Raw genomic sequence first — 23,538 nt, forward strand, 5'->3', positions numbered from 1 at the left:
GAAGGCTTCAGACGATCAAATTACTCCGAGCTACAGGAGGATATTCAAACCAAAGGCAAAGAAGTTGAAAACTTTGAAAAAAATTTAGAAGAATGTATAACTAGAATAACCAATACAGAGAAGTGCTTAAAGGAGCTGATGGAGCTGAAAACCAAGGCTCGAGAACTACGTGAAGAATGCAGAAGCCTCAGGAGCCGATGCGATCAAATGGAAGAAAGGGTATCAGCCCTGGAAGATGAAATGAATGAAATGAAGCGAGAAGGGAAGTTTAGAGAAAAAAGAATAAAAAGAAACGAGCAAAGCCTCCAAGAAATGTGGGACTATGTGAAAAGACCAAATCTACCTCTGATTGGTGTACCTGAAAGTGACGGGGAGAATGGAAACAAGTTGGAAAACACTCTGCAGGATATTATCCAGGAGAACTTCCCCAATCTAGCAAGGCAGGCCAACATTCAGATTCAGGAAATACAGAGAACACCACAAAGATACTCCTCGAGAAGAGCAACTCCAAGACACATAATTGTCAGATTCACCAAAGTTGAAATGAAGGAAAAAATGTTAAGGGCAGCCAGAGAGAAAGGTCGGGTTACCATCAAAGGGAAGCCCATCAGACTAACAGCAGATCTCTCGGCAGAAACCCTACAAGCCAGAAGAGAGTGGGGGCCAATATTCAACATTCTTAAAGAAAAGAATTTTCAACCCAGAATTTCATATCCTGCCAAACTAAGCTTCATAAGTGAAGGAGAAATAAAATACTTTACAGACAAGCAAATGCTGAGAGATTTTGTCACCACCAGGCCTGCCCTAAAAGAGCTCCTGAAGGAAGCGCTAAACATGGAAAGGCACAACCGGTACCAGCCACTGCAAAATCATACCGAAATGTAAAGACCATCGAGACTAGGAAGAGACTGCATCAACTAACGAGAAAAATATCCAGCTAACATCATAATGGCAGGATCAGATTCACACATAACAATATTAACTTTAAATGTAAATGGACTAAATGCTCCAATTAAAAGACACAGACTGGCAAATTGGATAAAGACTCAAGACCCATCAGTGTGCTGTATTCAGGAAACCCATCTCACGTGCAGAGACACACATAGGCTCAAAATAAAAGGATGGAGGAAGATCTACCAAGCAAATGGAAAACAAAAAAAGGCAGGGGTTGCAATCCTAGTCTCTGATAAAACAGACTTTAAACCAACAAAGATCAAAAGAGACAAAGAAGGCCATTACATAATGGTAAAGGGATTAATTCAACAAGAAGAGCTAACTATCCTAAATATATATGCACCCAATACAGGAGCACCCAGATTCATAAAGCAAGTCCTGAGTGACCTACAAAGAGACTTAGACTCCCACACATTAATAATGGGAGACTTTAACACACCACTGTCAACATTAGACAGATCAACGAGACAGAAAGTCAACAAGGATACCCAGGAATTGAACTCAGCTCTGCACCAAGCGGACCTAATAGACATCTACAGAACTCTCCACCCCAAATCAACAGAATATACATTTTTTTCAGCACCACACCACACCTATTCCAAAATTGACCATATACTTGGAAGTAAAGCTCTCCTCAATAAATGTAAAAGAACAGAAATTGTAACAAACTGTCTCTCAGATCACAGTGCAATCAAGCTAGAACTGAGGATTAAGAATCTCACTCAAAACCACTCAACTACGTGGAAACTGAACAACCTGCTCCTGAATGACTATTGGGTACATAACAAAATGAAGGCAGAAATAAAGATGTTCTTTGAAACCAACGAGAACCAAGACACAACATACCAGAATCTCTGGGACGCATTCAAAGCAGTGTGTAGAGGGAAATTTATAGCACTAAATGCCCACAAGAGAAAGCAGGAAAGATCCAAAATTGACACCCTAACATCACAATTAAAAGAACTAGAAAAGGAAGAGCAAACACATTCAAAAGCTAGCAGAAGGCAAGAAATAACTAAAATCAGAGCAGAACTGAAGGAAATAGAGACACAAAAAACCCTTCAAAAAATCAATGAATCCAGGAGCTGGTTTTTTGAAAGGATCAACAAAATTGATAGACCGCTAGCAAGATTAATAAAGAAAAAAAGAGAGAAGAATCAAATAGATGCAATAAAAAATGATAAAGGGGATATCACCACCGATCCCACAGAAATACAAACTACCATCAGAGAATATTACAAACACCTCTATGCAAATAAACTAGAAAATCTAGAGGAAATGGATAAATTCCTCAACACATACACCCTCCCAAGACTAAACCAGGAAGAAGTTGAATCTCTGAATAGACCAATAACAGGAGCTGAAATTGTGGCAATAATCAATAGCTTACCAACCAAAAAAAGTCCAGGACCAGATGGGTTCACAGCCAAATTCTACCAGAGGTACAAGGAGGAGCTGGTACCATTCCTTCTGAAACTATTCCAATCAATAGAAAAAGAGGGAATCCTCCCTAACTCATTTTATGAGGCCAGCATCATCCTGATACCAAAGCCTGGCAGAGACACAACAAAAAAAGAGAATTTTAGACCAATATCCTTGATGAACATTGATGCAAAAATCCTCAATAAGATACTGGCAAACAGAATCCAGCAGCACATCAAAAAGCTTATCCACCATGATCAAGTGGGCTTCATCCCTGGGATGCAAGGCTGGTTCAATATACGCAAATCAATAAATGTAATCCAGCATATAAACAGAACCAAAGACAAAAACCACATGATTATCTCAATAGATGCAGAAAAGGCCTTTGACAAAATTCAACAACCCTTCATGCTAAAAACTCTCAATAAATTAGGAATTGATGGGACGTATCTCAAAATAATAAGAGCTATTTATGACAAACCCACAGCCAATATCGTACTGAATGGGCAAAAACTGGAAGCATTCCCTTTGAAAACTGGCACAAGACAGGGATGCCCTCTCTCGCCACTTCTATTCAACATAGTGTTGGAAGTTCTGGCCAGGGCAATTAGGCAGGAGAAGGAAATCAAGGGTATTCAATTAGGAAAAGAGGAAGTCAAATTGTCCTTGTTTGCAGGTGACATGATAGTATATCTAGAAAACCCCATTGTCTCAGCCCAAAATCTCCTTAAGCTGATAAGCAACTTCAGCAAAGTCTCAGGATACAAAATCAATGTGCAAAAATCACAAGCATTCTTATACATCAATAACAGACAAACAGAGAGCCAAATCATGAGTGAACTCCCATTCACAATTGCTTCAAAGAGAATAAAATACCTAGGAATCCAACTTACAAGGGATGTGAAAGACCTCTTCAAGGAGAACTACAAACCACTGCTCAAGGAAATAAAAGAGGATACAAACAAATGGAAGAACATTCCATGCTCATGGGTAGGAAGAATCAATATCATGAAAATGGCCATCCTTCCCAAGGTAATTTACAGATTCAATGCCATCCCCATCAAGCTACCAATGACTTTCTTCACAGAATTGGAAAAAACTACTTTAAAGTTCATATGGAACCAAAAAAGAGCCCGCATCACCAAGTCAATCCTAAGCCAAAAGAACAAAGCTGGAGGCATCACACTACCTGACTTCAAACTATACTACAAGGCTACAGTAACCAAAACAGCATGGTACTGGTACCAAAACAGAGATATAGATCAATGGAACAGAACAGAGCCGTCAGAAATAATGCCACATATCTACAACTATCTGATCTTTGACAAACCTGACAAAAACAAGAAATGGGGAAAGGATTCCCTATTTAATAAATGGTGCTGGGAAAACTGGCTAGCCATATGTAGAAAGCTGAAACTGGATCCCTTCCTTACACCTTATACAAAAATCAATTCAAGATGGATTAAAGACTTAAATGTTAGACCTAAAACCATAAAAACCCTAGAAGAAAACCTAGGCATTACCATTCAGGACATAGGCATGGGCAAGGACTTCATGTCTAAAACACCAAAAGCAATGGCAACAAAAGCCAAAATTGACAAATGGGATCTAATTAAACTAAAGAGCTTCTGCACAGCAAAGGAAACTACCATCAGAGTGAACAGGCAACCTACAAAATGGGAGAACATTTTCGCAACCTACTCATCTGACAAAGGGCTAATATCCAGAATCTACAATGAACTCCAACAAATTTACAAGAAAAAAACAAACAACCCCATCAAAAAGTGGGCGAAGGACATGAACAGACACTTCTCAAAAGAAGACATTTATGCAGCCAAAAAACACATGAAAAAATGCTCACCATCACTGGCCATCAGAGAAATGCAAATCAAAACCACAGTGAGATACCATCTCACACCAGTTAGAATGGCAATCATTAAAAAGTCAGGAAACAACAGGTGCTGGAGAGGATGTGGAGAAATAGGAACACTTTTACACTGTTGGTGGGACTGTAAACTAGTTCAACCCTTGTGGAAGTCAGTGTGGCGATTCCTCAGGGATCTAGAACTAGAAATTCCATTCGACCCAGCCATCCCATTACTGGGTATATACCCAAAGGACTATAAATCATGCTGCTATAAAGACACATGCACACGTATGTTTATTGCCGCATTATTCACAATAGCAAAGACTTGGAACCAACCCAAATGTCCAACAATGATAGACTGGATTAAGAAAATGTGGCACATATACACCATGGAATACTATGCAGCCATAAAAAATGATGAGTTCACGTCCTTTGTAGGGACATGGATGAAATTGGAAATCATCATTCTCAGTAAACTATCGCAAGAACAAAAAACCAAACACCGCATATTCTCACTCATAGGTGGGAATTGAACAATGAGAACACATGGACACAGGAAGGGGAACATCACACTTCGGGGACTGTTGTGGGGTGGGGGGAGGGGGGAGGGATAGCATTGGGAGATATACCTAATGCTAGATGACAAGTTGGTGGGTGCAGCGCACCAGCATGGCACATGTATACATATGTAACTTACCTGCACATTGCGCACATGTACCATAAAACCTAAAGTATAATAATGATGATAATAATAATAATAAGAAGAAAAGAAAAAAAAAAAAAAAAAAAAAAGAACACAACAAAATAAAATTTGACTGCCCCACTGGATTTTAGACTTGCATGGGCCCTATAACCCCTTTGTTTTGGCCAATTTCTCCCATTTGAAATGGTCGTATTTACCCAATACCTGTACCCCCATTGTATCTAGGAAGTAACTGGCCTGCTTTCGATTTTACAGGCTCATAGGCAGAAGGGACATGCCTTGTCTTGGATGAGACATTGGACTGTGGACTTTTGAGTTAATGCTGAAATGAGTTAGGAATTTGGGAGACTGTTGGGAAGGCATGATTAGTTTTAAAATGTAAGGACATGAGATTTGGAGGGGGCGGGGGCAGAATAATATGGTTTGGTTGTGTCCCCATCGAAATCTCAACTTGAATTGTATCTCCCAGAATTCCCACGTGTTGTGAGAGGGATCCATTAATCATGGGGGTCAGTCTTTCCCTTGCTATTCTTGTGATAGTGATTAAGTCTTACAAGATCTGACGGGTTTATCAGGGGTTTCCACCTTTGCTTCTTCCCCATTTTTGTCTTGCTGCTGGCGCATAAGAAGTACCTTTCACCTCCCACCATGATTCTGAGGCCTCCCCAGCCATGTGGAACTGTAAGTCCAATTAAACCTATTTTTCTTCCCAGTTTCAGATATGTGTTTATCAGCAGCACGAAAACGGACTAATATACAGGGCAAAAAGCCAAAGTTAAGGGTGTGGTGCCTAACAAACTGCTTCATTCAATAAAACAGCTCAGGGTAAAGAGCTAAAGTGTGTATCTTTCCCGGTGACATCTAATAGCTTAGAAGGCTGCTTAGCCCACAAGTAGCTCTGTTGTCCTCTATTTCGGATGTGGCCAACAAGGATAATGAAAAAGGAATAACTTTTCAGAATGTAGAGTCAGGGCCACAGAGAATAATGGAAAAATAAGTCTCTCCACCCACTAGAGAGTAGATTTAATCAAGGAATATTCACACAAACTTCCCATCCCTGCAAGGATAGAGGCGTTAACAATACTCACCAACTGGAATTTCAATTGTTATGGACCAGTGATTGTTATATCATGGAGTTTTTCTTTTCCAAGTGGAAGTGTTTTTCTGGTTATGTTGTACTTGTTTTGTCATTGTATATTGGGTGCTTGTAATGAATCCAATTTGTCTTTTTGGCTCAACAGGCTTATATCAAGAGTAACCAGGCCAAGCGTGGTGGGTCACACCTATAATCTCAACACTTTGGGAGACCAAGGTGGGAAGATTGCTTGAGCCCATGAGTTTGAGACCAGCCTGGGCAACATAGCAAGACCCCATCTCTTAAAAAAAAAAGTGAATTAGCCAGACATAGTGGCTCATGCATGTGGTCCCAGCTACTCAGGAGGCTGAGGTGGGAGGATCTAGGCTGCAGTGAGCCATGATCATGTCACTGCACTCCAGCCTGAGTGACAAAGCGAGACCTTGTCTCAAAAAACAAACACACACCATGGCAAGATCTGATGTAGAGACTGTTGTGCATCCTCTATATTTCTCCAAAATATAGAGGAAACCTGACTCGAAGCTAAACTTTCTATCTAGATGGGACTTTTGGGTTGCCTTTCTCGAGGTGAGTGTTCTGCGTGGGAGAAGGTGACTCAAAACTTTGGTGAGCAGAATGGCATCTTCTGTGGTAGACATTACATCTTTTCACCAATATTTCAAGTTTTCTTCTCCTTCCACTCACACAAGAAGATTGAACTTCCCTGGCTCCCATGAATTTGGGTGTGATCATGGAACTTTTGTTCAATGAAATTTGAGCAGAAGTGACCCAAGTCTCTTCTAGGCAGACACACTTAAGTGCCACTGCAAACTCTGTTCTATCTTTCTGCTACTACAACTGATGATGCTCCCACATGCTGGATCCTCTATCCGCCTATATATTATAGAGGAAAAATGGGAAGCTTTGTTGGTCTAAGCTACTGAGAATTTGAAATTGTTTATGCCCAGCGCATAATATAGCTTATCCTAATAAATACTGGTATACAAGTTAAAATACATAGGAAAGTAACTTAAAAGGATATAGAACATAATTCCAAATGCTTAGAGAAGAAAAGGAATTTAAAAATTTAAAGAGCAATCAAGAAGAAGGCACAATAGAAGAAAATGAATGCAGGAAGCAATATACAAAGAACAGCAAATAATATGGTAGAAATAGATTTAAATATATTATTCTGACTTTATAAGGTCAGAATCATAAGTCACCTGCAAATATCAGTGACTTATGGAATCCAGGGTTTATTTCTCACATCACACGGTAGTCTTCAGTTAGCTTTAGCTATTCAATCTGGGACACAACGAAAGAGCAGCCTCAGTGTGGAATACTGCAGGTATTGTGGCAGAGAACAACTCAGCTTTTGAATGTTGATTCAAAAGCCTCTACTCAGGCCAGGCATGGTGGCTCATGCCTGTAATCTCAGCACTTCGGGAGGCTGGGGCGCACAGATCACCTGAGGTCAGGAGTTCGAGACCAGCCTGGCCAACATGGTGAAACCTCATCTTTACTAAAACTACAAAAATTAGCCGGGCGTGGTGGTAGGCACCTGTAATCCCAGCTACTCGGGAGGCTGAGGCAGAAGAATCCCTTCTTCTGCAGTGCAGTGAGCCAAGATCACACCACTGCACTCCAGCCTAAAGAACAGAGTGAGACTCCATCTCAAAACAAAACAAAACAAAAAAGCCCTACTCAGAAGTGGCACATTTACCTCTACTCAGTTTTAATTGGTTAAAAAAAAATCACATGGTCAAGCCTATTAATGGGTTTACATGTTAATGGAGCTGGAGGTTTATACTTCAGCAGGGATATAGCAGGGAATATACTTTCAGCATGGAAGAGGCAGTCCTTGCTAGGAAGGGTCAGTGAATATTTTGATAATAAAAATTTCTACCATACCAAAAATAAAACGTATCTTAATAGAAATTGTCTAAACTATCCAATTAGAAGTCAAAGATGTCAGACTGGATTAAAAATAACACAATTCTATGCTCTTTGTAAGTGCCTCACCTATAAAACTATAACATAGGAACATGGGAAGCATGAAAGTCAAAGCATGGGAAAAATAGATTAGGAAAATACTCAACAAAGGAATATGGTGTAGCTATGCTAATATCAGACAAAAAATAGACTTTAAAGCAAAAAGCACTTCTAGAAATATAGATGGTCACTGCATAATGGATAACAGCTTTAATCCATTAGGAAAATATAACAATTCTAAACTTCTATGCATTTAATAACAGTTCAAAATATAGAGACAAATTTACCATCACAGAGGAAGATTTTAACTAATTCCACATAAGAAATCAAAGAGACAAAAAAAAAAACATAAGAATGTAGAGAATCTGAGCAACACAATTAACAAGTTTAATGAAAACTGTATTCAACAGCTGCAGAATACACATTCTTTTCCAAAACAAAATATTTGTGGCAATGCATACAACTTAATAAATTTTTTTAATTAGTATCATACAAAATACTTATCTGACAGCCATAAAAGTAAGTTTAAAAATCAGTAACAAAAAGGCAAGTAGAAATCCCCCCATGGGTGTTTAGAAATTTTTAAATGTATTTGTGGGCCAAAAAATTCATAATGGAAATTAATTCTTAGAACTGAAGGATAAAGAATGTTGCTAAAGTCTCCCTTTGAGCAAAATGGATCATTACATATTCTCAAATAAGCAAAAAGGCTCAGAATTATGAACTAAGAATTCCAGTTTTAGATATTAGGGAGAAATGACTGAATGAACTTTACAAAAGCAGGACAGAGATAATCAAGCATTTTATTAAGAGAGAAATTGCATGATTACCTGAGAAATCTGTGGGGGAATGAGGAAAACAGAAGAGGTCAGGGGAAGCAAGTCTATAGTTTCAGCTATAGCATTAGCCTGAAATGTCCAGGAGCCCCGAAATACTGAGGGATCATTCCTACCTGGTGGTAAGGGAGTGAGGCTTTTTTTGTACCTCCATATCAAGCATCAGTCAGTCATTGTTTACAGGCTGTTACAGAGATGAGTGCATAACTTCCAGACACCTCCTGGTGATGTTGCTTCAATCTGCCAAGGGCAATTCTCCTGAGACTATTGCAGGTGTGAGCTGTTAGCAACAGAACCTGCAGCAGCTGGAGGATGGGCACGCTGAACCAATGGAAAGAAACCCAGGAGATCTGGACAGAACACCAGCGTTGTCTGCTATGCTTCATTCCTTGTATCACTCAGGTCCACTTCCCTCACACATTAGGTTCCTTTCATGCTTTTACTTCTCCAGGATTCTGGTTGATTACAATTTCTAGGAAATCTTAAAATAGAAAGTTAGTAGGGGGTTGGATTATGATCCCAGAAGATACAATCCTGAATGCTATAATCCTGAATATTGAAATCCTGAAAGATCAAAATCCCTAAAGTCTAAATCCCTAATGTCTAAAATCCTGAAAATCACAAACACAGGACAGTTGCATACATGTTAAAACCAAATAGAGACATGCTATTGTCTTTATTTGGAAATTAAGTCTTGTTTAAAGATATGTCTATGGGTGCCAAATTGACAAGGATTGGACTGGTGGACTTAATTTTAGGTGTCAGCTTGACTGGATCAAGGAATACCTAGAAACCTGGTAAAGCATTATTTTGGGTGTATCTGTGAGGGTGTTTCCAAAGGAGATAGAGTGTGAGCCTGAATGGATTAGGTGGGGAAGTGTTGGTGGACATCATCCAATAGGTGAGGGGCCCAAAGAGAACAAATACTGAAGGCAAATTGGACTCTCTCTGAGACCTGGGACAGACTTTTCATCTGCTGCCTTGAACATCAGAACTCCAGGCTTGCCAGCTGTTGAGCTCCAGGACTTATACCAGCAGCCCCCTGGGCCCTGAGGTCTTCAGCCTCTGATGGAGAGTTACACCATTGGCTTGTCTGGTTCTGTGGCCTTTGGACTTGGTCTTAGCCCCACCATCAGGATCCCAAGGTCTCCAGCTTGCAGATGGCCTGTTGTGGGATTCCTCAGTCACCATAATTGCATGAGCCAATTCCCCTAATAAATCACCTCTCATATATCTACATCCAAATCCTATTGGTTCTGTCTAGAGAACCCTGACTAATATAGATTTGGTAATGGGGAAGCTGAGTATCATTCCTTCTTACTATATTCCTTACAACACAATGGAAGAGATCTGTGAAACTATTCCCTTTAAAAAAGGCTGTAATAAGTTAAGTGTATGAGGCTACTTAATGTTGAAAGATAAAAATTTAAAAGCTAATTCTAATTGGTGCTATGAAAGCATAAAATCACTTAATTGCAACAACTGAGCAATAACCAGACTTTCAAATGGACGGCGTATAGTTAGAAAATGTGTAGACCACAACCTCTCTCAAAATACAAGTACAGCAAGTATTTCAACGATCATAGAAGTAGTGAAACTCTAAGTGGAAAATACAAGAAATCTTCCTTGTCAAATGATTCAATCGTGTATGACTTCTGCCCCTTCACACATAGTGCCATGCTTCCCTTCAAAAAACATCCTTTGTCAGAGAATTAAAAGAATTTAACAACCTTAATAATAACCTTCTAAACCAAAGACACTAACTGATACTGAGGTTCCTCTGCATCTTACAAAATACATGAAGTGGTGAACTATTCTTGATTAGGATTTGACTGTCGAAGAAGGTAGACTTTTTATATTTATCACTAAATCTAACAGAAAAACTAGCACATGTTTTACTTTGGCTAATGGATGGTACTTCAAAATTGTTACCATTGTTTTTTATCAACTAGATACAATTCATGACCCTGTTGGATCAGAAAATACTAAAACTTATCCACCTACTTGCATATTAATGACTGGAAAAGTGAAGTAAACACTTATTTAAAGATTTGGTGGACTTCACAGAAGAAAACGGATTTCTTTTTCCTTTTCCTTTTTTTTTTTTTTTTTTTTTTTTTTTGAGACAGGGTCCCCCTCTGTCACCCAGGCTGGAGTGGAGTACAGTGGTGCTATCTTGGCTCACTGCAGCCTAGACCTCCCAGACTCAAGCAATCCTCCCACCTCAGCCTCCTGGGTAGCTGGGACTACAGGGGCAGGCCATCATGCCCAGCTAAATTCTTGTATTTTTTGTAGAGGATACAATTTTTTGTATCCTCTACAAAATACATTAGCCATGTTGCCCAGGCTGGTCTTGAACTCCCGGACTCAAGTGATCTACCTGTCTTGGCCTCCCAAAGTGCTGGGATTATAGGCATGAACCACTGCCCCTGAGCAGAAAATGAATTTCAATTTAATCTCCAAACCATAATGGCAGATTTGGAATTAAGTGCAATCAAATCTTCTAAAAGTGAATTTCAAGGTGTTACCAATAAAGTTTGTTTTTTTCATTCAGCCCAAAGCATTTGGCAGAAAATTCAGATGAGTGGATTGGCCATGTGATACTGCAAGATGAAAACTTCAGTTAAAAATGTGTCATTTGGGCCAGGTGCAGTGACTCACGTCTGTAATCCCAACAATTTGAGAGGTCAAGGCGGAAGGAATGCTTGAGCCGAGGAGTTTGAGATCAGCCTGGGCAACACATCTCTACAAAAAATACAAGTTAGCCAGGCATGGTGATGTGTGCCCGTAATCCCAGCTACTCAAGAGGCTGAGGTAGGAGGATCAATAGAGCCCAGGAGGTCAAGGCTTCAGTGGACCGTGATGGAGCCACAGCACTCCAGCCTGGGTGACAGAGCAAGAACCTGTGTCAAAAGAAAAAAAAAATGTGTCATTTGCCTGCATTGGCCGTCCTTCCAGCCAATGACATACCAGAAGCTTTAATAAGTTAAATTGGAATTGACCTGAAGAATATAGTGAAGTTATTGACTGGTTCAAAAATAATTATTATGGGCATGGTAGGATAAGAAGACACTTTATGCAAGGGTGTTGCTATTCGATCACAAGTGTTGTTTCTGCCAAATTTGTAGTCTGTATATGAGTGCATGGGAAATGGATTTCTGAGTGCCCAAAACAACATGGAAGCATGGCATGGAAGATGGGAAGTTTCACAGGGAATGCTCATTTTCATGTATATTGAAACACAAAGAGAATTTCAAAAAGAGCAGCACCACGTAGAAAATGTGAGTGTATTTTCTGAGGAGAGCCATGCCCTAAAAGAAAAAAAACAGCTATTTATTGTGATGCAAGACTTCAAAACATAATGATCATGGAAGTTGGCCAGCTCTTATGAACTACCTCTGTGCAATTACCCATAATCTATTCCTGTAATACACTGTTTCATTTGTCAAATTTTCCTTTTAGTTTTGTTTTTTTTTAGTTTTTTCCCTGCTATTTTAAATTGTCATCATTATTTTTAAAAATTTACTATGATGGCCAGGCACAGTGGCTCATGCCTGTAATCCCAGCACTTTGGGAGGCCGAGGCGGGTAGATCACCTGAGGTCAGCAGTTCGAGACCAACCTGACCAACGTGGCAAAACCCCATCTCTACTAAAAATACAAAAATTAGCCAGGCATGGTGGCAGGCATCTGTAATCCCAGGTACTAGGGAGGCTGAGACATGAGAATGGCTTGAACCCAGGAGGTGGAGGTTGCAGTGAGCCGAGATCACGCCACTGCACTCCAGCCTGGGCCACAGAGCAAGACTCTGTCTCAAAAAATAAATAAAGTTTGCCATGCTGTTATATCTTCGCATCATTTCCAATACTGGAGGTATAAATTGTGTAAAGACTTTTAGAGTTCTAATTTGTTTTATGAAGTTTTTGCAAATTTGGCTCCACAAAGATGCATTATCACAGTGTTGACTTTGTGTGCAAACATTGTGTGTGTACATAAAAACATTGAAAGCTCCGCAATAAATGAGATGTCCTTTTTGCACATCTACATTTGTGAAAGATAAAATTTCTTGAGATCTTGGCTCTTTGAGGTCTCGTCAAAATACTTAGGTTGTCCATCACCATATTTCGTATTACTGCAATTATATAAGCTATTTCTTTACCTAGGTTATATGTTGTGACTGTCATTAGTGTACCCATCATTAGGTAACCTGAGTGTTTTTACTTGCAAAAATGTTATTTATTGCTTATTTTATTGTATAAAGTGGCTAATGAAGTATTCTTTCATGTTTTCATGTTTCTCAAATCCTTTTTTAAAAATATAAATAAATATACTTTAAGGAATTTTTTATTATTTTTTCCAGAATTGTATTTTTAGGATTTTGATCTTTCAAGATTGTGACTTTGGGGATTTGGGACTTATAGGAGTTTTTCTGTTTTGGGATTTCAACATTCAGGATTGTATCTTTAGGACTATGATGGGTTCCTAGTTAGTGCGATGAAGCTTATAGCTTCCACTGCTGCAGTTGGTCCTGAGATCAGAACTGATACTGATTCCTTTCTTTACTGCCCATTCTCTTTCTCTCTCACCCTCAGCTGGCACTTCTGCTGGTCTAGGTGGCTTGCCTGGTGGTGTCTCTTGAGGGGGATGAGATTTTGGTTACCATGAACTTATCTGACCATAGTTACTCTACTTGCCAATTTACAGTTAAAATAGGGGTTGGCATTACCAAGAGATACCCCAAGTGGTTCATGTGAGTGCTTAATATACTCTTCCCTGCCACCATTATGTAGCATGATAATTATCATGAATCCTCATGGTTATCGAAGACAAATACCCCTTCAAGTACGGTAACTCGTGTCTTGCTGGTGTACTGGCACAATGGACCTAAAATGGTTAGTGGCAGCCATGGCTTTAAGATTAGTGGAACCATTAATATGTCCTCTAGTAGAAACAGTCCCCCTTCTACAAACCAGCACTTCTCGTTCTTAAACTAAAGAGCTAGAGTTTCAAAATTGAAAGCACAACTTTCCCAAGTGGGTTGCTGGCACAGGGCCATCTTACCTCCCAACCCTTGGCTCTGAGACTCCATATTTTATTGAGAAAAAGAACTACATAAGGACCACTGGTTTAATGCAAGAATGGCAAACTTTTTCTGTAAAGGGTGAGACAGTAAATATTTTAATCTTTGTAAAGCATATGGTCTGTGTCACAGCTACTCACCTATGCTGATGTAGCATAAAAGGAACCATAGATAATATATAAATGATGACTGGTAACTGTGCTCAATAAAACTCTGTTGATAAAAACTGCATCAAGCCATATTTGGCCTAAGAACCATTGTTTGCAAACCTCTGATTTAATTTGTATACTGCATCCTGAAGGATGGTGCTTCATCTTTGTAGGACAACATCCCCAAGCTGTGGCCTCAACTGCATTTTTTAGAGGCCATTCCATTACTTTATTAGGCTGGTGTCCTGAGAGGTGAAGCAAGATAGTGGAATAGAAGACTCCACTACTCTATTAGGTAGACTCTATTGTCTGTGTTACAGACAATGTAGATGCAGTAATATCAGCAAATTACACAGCTATTTGCCCACCGTGGAACCTCTTTTGTCATAACTTTTGTTCCTTGAATCTGAAGTAATAGTATATGAGAGATCCTATGTTAGTTAATCAGATACTCTATGAGCCCCTGAAGAGAGGTGCTAGCCAAGTCAGTACAGGCAGGAAAAGGTAAACTCGTATATAGAAAACATGTCAATTTTAGTCAAAATGAATTGCTGCACTTTCTAGGGTGCAAGGGGTCTTAAGTAATCAAGTGTCACTAATAGCTGGTTGGTCTCCTCAAAATTCATGCACTAGTAAGGGCTCAGCATTAGTCTCCGTCATTGACATGTAGGGTGGCAGCAGTAGCTAGGTCAGCTATGGTGAGAGGGATGGCCTGCTTTTGTGCCCATGCATAGCCTTCATCTCTGCCATTATGGCTACTCCATTCATGAGCCCATTACATCAGCACTGTAGTAGCCAAAGACTGTAACTGGTTGATGCCTGCACTGTAATCTTCTTACTGGTATTTGCCAGAGACCCCCACATGGTCTGTCTACTAGAGATATCTCCCAGGATCACTGCAGGGTATAACTTGTAAGTACCTTCTGGTGAGGCAATTCCAATCAAACAGGGGTGTGTCTCCTGAGAATGAGGCAGGTGTGAGCTGTTAGCAGCATCACTGTAGCATTTAGGGAATGGGCACAAGCTGGTAAAAAGGATCCCAGGGGATCTAGGCAGGGCACCAACAGTATCTGTTACATTGACCAAGCTGGGCTTGTCTCAGGAATGGAAGGTTGGATTAACATTAGAAAATTAATTTATGTAATTCACCACATTAGCATTTTTAAAGGAGAAATATAGGATATGCACCTCAATATATGGGGGAAGAAACATTCAGTTATTCAACACCCATCTCGTAGAAACTGGGCAGACCAGGATTAGAAGAAGTAGGTGAAGACAAACACCATGATGGCATCTGATATGGGTATATAAAACAGGTTTTATTTTATTTTTTGTGCAGGGAGGAATCTGGAATATTTCAAGATAAGGTCCAATTCTTCCATTGTCTCGTAATCCAGTGCAGAGGTAAGTAGGGGCCAGAGCATTCTTGGATAGAGGTGTGGCTCTGCTCTGAGTGTAAGGGAGATGGGTATTCTGTAGCCTTGCTACAGGCTTATCAGGTAAGAGAGAGAGTGGCTTTTAGTGCAGGAAATACAATTAGGACTTATGTAGCAAGCAATGGGTAGATACTAGCTGTTCAGTGATTTGTGATAATGCCCAGCCCCATTGCTATTCTAACTCTCTATGCAAGCATCAGAGCAGCCATGTATGCAGCAAATAATCAGTCAGGACCTAGACACCAAGAGGTCTAGGGTTAGATGCCAGCCAATCAGTTGTCATGGAACATCAGCTGCTTTTATTGATCCATCTTTAAGACAGCCTCATTGAGATATAATCTACATTCCATAAATTTTCCTGTTTTAAGTGTATAATTCAGTGAATTTTAGTATATTATCAGTGTTGTACAATAACTTAATTTTACCTTTATCACACCTGAACTTTAGAACATTTCCATCCCCTTAAAAAGAGACCTTATGTCCCTTTACGGCCACTCTCTATTTCCACTCCTAATCTACTATCTCTATAGATTCATTTTTTGACATTGAATATAATTGGAATCATCCAATGTGTGTTTTGTGACTGGCTTTTTTCACTAAGCATAATGGCTTTGCAGTTCATCCATGTTGTAGCATGTGTCATCAGTATTTCATTACTTTTTATCGATAATATTCCATTGTATGAATAGGCCATATTTCATTTATCCATTTATCAGTTGATGGTCATTTAGGTTGTTTCTACTTTTTGATTATTGTGAATAATGCTGCTGTGAACATTTATGTTTATGTGTTTGTGTGGTCATATGTTTTCATTTTTACTGGTGATCTTGGGGAAATTGGATTCAGGCATCTCAGGGAAGTAGCACCTTCAGTCCTCAGTGAGGCTGGGCTCAGCCTTACTCCCTCCTGCTGAGTTGGGGAGAGGCAGTGCTCCCAGTCCTAGATAGTGCATTGTCCAGTCCTAGACAGTGCGTTGTCAGGCAACCAAGGAGCACTCTCGGGATAGCCACTAGCCAGTGTAAAGTATCTACAGAAGTCTACATACATACATAATGGTAAAAACCTTCTCTTTTACTATCAGGAACAAGACATTGCTATAGAACATTGTTTTGAAAATTCTAGCCAGTAAAAAGAAAAAAAAAAAAAAAAAAAAAGAGTTAAAAGTTACAAGGACCAGAAAGGAAATAAAGGAAAAACCGTTATTTTTCAGAGGTGCAGATAAAAACCAAAATAATTTCTAGATAAAATATTGGAATTAATGAGGGATTCTTGCAAGGTTACTGTATTTTGAATCAAAACCAAGACATGCATGTCAGTTCTTTTATATATAAAGCATCAAGCACCATCAAATCCACAGATAATTTAAATACAATGCTTAATTTTTAAAAAGATTACATGTACAATAGCATATAAAAATAAGACAGCTAGGAATAAACAAAACCAAAATGTAGAAGCCTTTCCTGGGGGGAAACTGTAACACTTTACTGAAGGACATTGGAGAAGACTTCCATAAATGGGGAGTTATGCCATGTTTATACATAGGTAGACTCAATAATGTAAAGATATCAATTTTCCTCAAATTGATTTATAGATTCAATTCAATGCCAATCAAAAGCTTAACACATTTTGGGTTTTGGGGGCCAGTGGCTCAATAAGTTGTGTCTAAAATTTTTACAGAACAAAGGGTCAAGAATAGTTTGGATACTACTAAGGAAAAAGAATAAAGTGGGGTTCTTACCCTATTAGATATCAAAGCTTGTAACTAAGCTATATTCATAAGCCTGCATTGCACTTGTACAGAAACAGATGAAAGCAGACTAATAAATAGATCAGAATAGAGAACTCAGAAACCACATGTGTATGCAAGCTTGGTTTATGGCAGAGGTGATATTGTGGCTCAGTAGGTTAAGAATCCTTCAACAAATGGTGCTGGGAGAATTGTTTATCCAAATGGTTAGGTATGAAAACAAAATGTAAATTTTTATAGCCTCTTTGAACATCGATTTGTCATCAAATGTGTTAAATCTGCGCATACTGTATGATCCAGAAATTCCACTCCTGGGCATATATGCTGGAGAAACTTGCACATTTTCACCAGACCTCGTGTACGAGAATCCTCATAGTAATACTGTATGTAAGATTAAAAGGTAAGGGGAAAAATCCAACATGTCCACTGAAAGGATAATTCGTAAATTACTTATGGACAGTGGACATACAATATGGTAGAGACAATGAATGCATGCAGCTACATAAATCAATGTGAAGAAAACTTTCAAAGATGACATTGAGAAGAAAAAGTCCCCAATAGTATATACCATAAGATTTCAGTTATAATGAACCAGTAAACATAAACCAGGCATGGTGGCACATGCTTGTAACCTCAGCTACTCAGGAGACTGGGGCAGGAGGATCCTGTGAGCCCAGGAGTTCAAGACCAGGCTGGGCAACATAGCAAGACCTCAACTCAAAAAAAACTCACACACACAATTTATAAATACATCTGTCCAGGCACAGTGGTTCACACCTATAATCCCAGCACTTTGGGAGGCCAAGGCGGGCGGATCACCTGAGGTCAGGAGTTCGAGACCAGCCTGACCAACATGAAGCAACCCCATCTCTACTAAAAATACAAAATTAGCCAGGCAAGGTGGCGCATGCCTGTAATCCCAGCTACTCTGGAGGCTGAGACAGGAAAATCGCTTGAACCTGGGAGGCAGAGGTTGCAGTGAGCCGAGATCGTGCCATTGCACTCCAGCTTGGGCAACAAGTGCAAAACTCCATGTCAAATAAATAAATAAATACTTACATCTGTGTTAAAATGTAAACATAAAATAAAGTGAAACAAAGGGAGTGATAAATAACAAACTCAGGCTAATTAATACCCTGATGAGCTGCAGTGGGGATAGGTTTAGGGAGAGTGAAGCATGAAATCAGGGAGAAGCAATGCAAATATAATGTTCTATTTCTTATGATACTTCTAGAGCTTTTTTGTGTATAATTGCTACTACTACGGCTTGAGAATGTTTGTGTCACTCCCAAATCCTTACGTTGAAACTTAATCCCTATTGTGGTGATATTAAGAGGCGGAGTCTTTTGGGAAGTGATTAAGTTATCCGGTCTCCATCCTTGTGACTGGGATTAAAGGCTTCCTAAAAGAAGCTTCGGAGAGCTGCCTGGTCCTTCCATCTCTTCTGCTACATGAGGGCACAGCTTCTGTCCTTTCCACCATCTGAGGACACAGCACCAAGGCACCGTCTTGGAAGCACAGAGCAGCTTTCACGAGACACTGAATCTACTGGCGCCTTGATCTTGGACCTCCCAGTTTCTGTAACTGTAAGAAATAAATTTCTGTTGTTTACAAATTACCCAGCCTAAAGCATCTTGTTATCGTAGCAGAAACAGACTAAGACAGCTACTTTTCTATTGTAAACATATACATAAACATATAAATATTTCTTTGTATGCATTAAATATTGAATAAAATTGTTGTGGACACTCTGTAGAATCAAGATAGATCTCCACCAGAAATTTGTTGTAAACTACCCCCTACCAAGAGAGTATGAAAAGATTTAATACTCACATAATAAGGCTTTCTGGGGAAAGAAGTGGCTCCCAAGCAGGCCCAAAAATGTGTTGAGAAAGCAGAGAAAGTGGTTTGGGTTGGGGTTTTTATGGTGACTGGGGAGTGAGACTAAGTCAAGGGTTCCTATGCATTGTTTGAACTTCCTACTGGTACCAAAGGTGACATCACCTGGGCTTTATTTTTTCTAATCAGTTTTCCATATGTGGGACAGAGGGAAAAAAGAAGAGGCAAGGTTTAAAAGATGTCAGGATGAAACATAAAGTAGAGTCAGATGTCAGACTCTTTATTATAATTTTTTTTTTTAAGACTGAGTCTTGCTCTATCTCCCAGACAAGTGCAGTGGCACAATCTTGGCTCACTGCAATCTCCACCACCCGGGTTCAAGCAATTCTCTTACCTCCACCTCCTGAGTAGCTGGGATTACAGGTGCCCACCACCACGCCTGGCTAATTTTGTATTTTTAGTAGAGACAGGGTTTCACCATGCTGGCCAGGCTAGTCTCGAACTCCTGACCTCAAGGGATCTGCTCACCTCAGCCTCCCAAAGTGCTGAGATTACAGGCATGAGTCACCGTGCCCGGCCACAAATATTTTTTGAACAAAATTGTATATGAAACAAAAGAGACATCTGCCGTTCTAAAAATAATGTGTCTATGGAGAAAAGAATGTCACCTTTCCTTTTTAGAAACCATTTCTTTTATCTTTTCTTCTCTGAGGAATTCCCCACTGGGAGGAATAACTGTAGTCACAATGTTAAACATGGTAGAAATAGAAGTTATTTTTCCCTGGAAAACTAATGCAGTAACAGAAAGCCAAAAACCGCATGCTCTCACTTATAAGTGGGAGCTAAATGATAAGAACACATGGACACACAGAAGGGAACAAGAGACACTGGGGTCTACTTGAGAGTGGGGGGTGGGAGGAGGGAGAGGAGCAGAAAAAAATAACTATTGTGTACTGGGCTTAATACCTGGGTGATGAAATAATCTGTTACAACAAACCCCTGTGACATGAGCTACCTATGTAATAAGCCTGCCCATGTACCCCTGAACCTAAAATGAAAGTTTAAAACAAAAAAGAACACTTTTCTGTTTAGACTTTTTGTATCACTTCTGGTGTAACAATAAAAAATATATTTTCCTAAAAAGAAAGAAAAAGAAATTGAACTTACTATGCCACAGAAAAATCAAATATCAAGGAGGTTAATTACAACAACACAAAGTTATAAACCAAATCCTGTGGAGTGAAAAGAATGAGAATTACTTGTGATGTTCAAAAGTTCCCGGGATTATACGGTGGAACATATATCATTTGGGCCTTTGTCTAGTTGAGGCCAAAAGGAATCATTTGCTTTACTGACATGATAGTGAAGAAATTCCGCACCTGTATATCTACTAATTGCAAATGAATACCAGGCTTGAAGCCTTCGCCCAGAAAAAGGTATTTCATTCCTACTGGAAAGATATAGATGGCCGGGCACGGTGACTCACGCCTGTAATCCCAGCACTTTGGGAGGCCGAGGCCAGCGGATCACGAGGTCAGAAGATCAAGACAATCCTGGCAAACATGATGAAATCCCATCTTTACTGAAATACAAAAAATTAGCCTGGCATGGTGGCATGCGCCTGTAGTCCCAGCTACTCGGGAGGCAGAGGCAGGGGAATTGCTTGAACCCGGGAGGCGGAGGTTGCAGTGAGCCAAGATTGCGCCACTGCACTCCAGCCTGGTGACAGAGCAAGACTCCATGTCAAAAAAAAAAAAAAATATATATATATATATATATATACATATATATATATATAGAGAGAGAGACAATGAAATACAAATGTATATCAATTTTTGATCCACCGACTGGGTAATGCTGTGAGTATAACAATGAAAGTGATTTGATCTCTGCTCTCTAGGGGCTCATGGTCTCTTGTATTACTTTTGCAGCCTAAAGTGTGAAAATGTGGATTTATAGAAAAACTGCAGCTGGAGTAAAAGTTCAAATGATAAAATAATTAATCAGATTGCTTTTAACATACTTCAATATTAAAGAATTCATGAGAACCACTGGGAACTATATCTACTGCATGATATGTACAAAGGAAATACTTATGCTTAAGGCAGTTCTTGATAAACAGGTTGGGGGTGGAAGATGAGACCCTGAGAACATCAGTCAGTAGAGCTAAAGGTGGAGTAACAGGTAGCTCAATTACTTTGCATTCACAAAGATTAGAAATGTGGAATGCAGGAGGAATGAGAAAGGGTGAGTTTAAACTGGAAATGTCTGAGGAACTTTTAGGAACACAATTATTAAATATATACCCTGAAATTACACATTGTTGGCACAAATTAAATGAAAACTTGTTAATCACTCTAATATTTAGTAAAGTCTTCTGTACACACACACATACGCACATACACACACAAAAAAACACAAACACACAGAAACACACACAAACACATAAACACACACAAACACAAACGCATAAACACACACACAAACACATACACACAAATACACACACAAACAAACACATACACACAGACCCTTTTGAGAGGGCTGTTTTGAGTGGAAAGAAAAGAGGCTGAGTTCAACATCTGTTTTAATGCATAATAATCACCTCGGCATAATAATGTTAAAATGTTGATTATGTGCCAAGTGGAATTCTAACCTCCATACATACACTAACATATTTAAATGCTTTATAGTAACTATCTTATTTAATAATACTCAATGCAAACCTATAAGGTAAGCAATTGTATTTTCACCATTTTGTGAGTGAGGCACCAGAAGCAGAGAGGTTAAGTGATTTGTCCAAGGTCACGCAGCAGGTAAGAGGCAAAACTAGATTCTAACTTCGGCAGGCTGGTAAACAGGGTGTGGAAATTATCTATAAATGGAATGCACTCAGTGGAATTGGAATGTGGAGTCAATGGGGGATCCTACTGGACATGGGCCCATCTAGAAATTCACAGAAATCTTAGGGAGGGATTTAGAATTTCTGCAATTCAGGAATGGTGGTTTAAATCAGTCTTAGCCATGTTTTAAAGATCACCCCAACTTGTTCATTCATATTTCCTCTGACACACACACACACACACACACGGTTCCAAGTTTCTTCATTTCCATCTGAGAGTTCATAAACAAAGAGAAAGCTGAGTACCTATACTTTATAAACACCTCCCCATTCTACCCAGAGCTCTGGTTCCAGCCAGCTTCCTCTTGTTAAGCCCCAGCTGGGGCTACTTGGCACTGCTTCCTTGGTTACATATGATGCTCCTTGTTCAGTCCCTTTCTCACAGGGCTCTTTCACTGTCTGCCGTAGATGTCTGCCTGCCTTTTTTTTTTTCTTTGAGACGGGGTCTTGCTCTGTCGCCAGTCTGGAGTGCAGTGGCACCATCTCGGCTTACTGCAACCTCCACCTCCCAGGTTCAAGCAGTTCCCCTGCCTCAGCCTCTGGAGTAGCTGGAACTACAGACGCGTGCCACCACACCCAGCTAATTTTTATATTTTTAGTAGAGACGGGGTTTCACCATATTAGCCAGGATGGTCTCAATCTCCTGACCTCGTGATCCACCTGCCTCGGCCTCCCAAAGTGCTGGGATTACAGGCGTGAGCCGGGCCATCAGCCTGCCTTTTAAAGTCCCCATTACTCCCACTACATGGTGTGCATGCACAGAAAGCGACCAATGTGAGACGGAGATCTCAAACAGCATTCCTAGGCTGTTAGCATTCAGATGTTCCCTACCTCTCCTCCTCAGCAAGCTTTCCTGCCCTAGTGTCACTTGCCTTCTTTCTCTTGGCTAAGAGGAGTGCAGAATCTTCCCATAGGCAGCACTCATACGCAGGGCATCCAGGAAACAAACAAACAACAACAACAACAAAAAAAACAAATGAGAAAGAAGTGGCAGCATCTGGAAACATTTTCACCTAAACTCTAGTTTCACTTCTGTAAGGCTCTGGCCAAGTGGATCTCTGTCAATCGAAGTGGCTGTACGTGTATGTAAATATTTGATGTGCTGTATACACATGTGATTATAACCCCCTCCTTATTTGGAACAGAACCAAAATGCCAGGCATTGTTCTGAATGCTTTATGTTTATTCACTTCATCCTCACCAGGTGAGGAACATGAGGCCTGGAATGGTTAAATAACTTGCCCAAGGTAGTAGATGAGTGCCAGGTGAGAGAAGGCTTCCTGACAACGTTTCTTTTAATTGTCCTTGAATGGATGATTCTACACAACATAAGACTAGCCATATTCTGGGTTTTATGTGCAGCTCAGAGGCCTCTGGGAAATAACTATTGGGGTTTACACTTAGAGTTAAAATATATTCATACCTACCTGATGGTGAGAGTAGCCAAGCTAGAGGGAGGGAAACCAGGTCTCCATAAGCAATGAAGGAACTAGACATCCTGTGTTGGAGTTAACCGTGATGCCTGAGTGGCAATGGC

Source organism: Pongo pygmaeus, chromosome 15, assembly GCF_028885625.2.
Source record: "Pongo pygmaeus isolate AG05252 chromosome 15, NHGRI_mPonPyg2-v2.0_pri, whole genome shotgun sequence".
Lineage (NCBI taxonomy): Eukaryota > Metazoa > Chordata > Mammalia > Primates > Hominidae > Pongo > Pongo pygmaeus.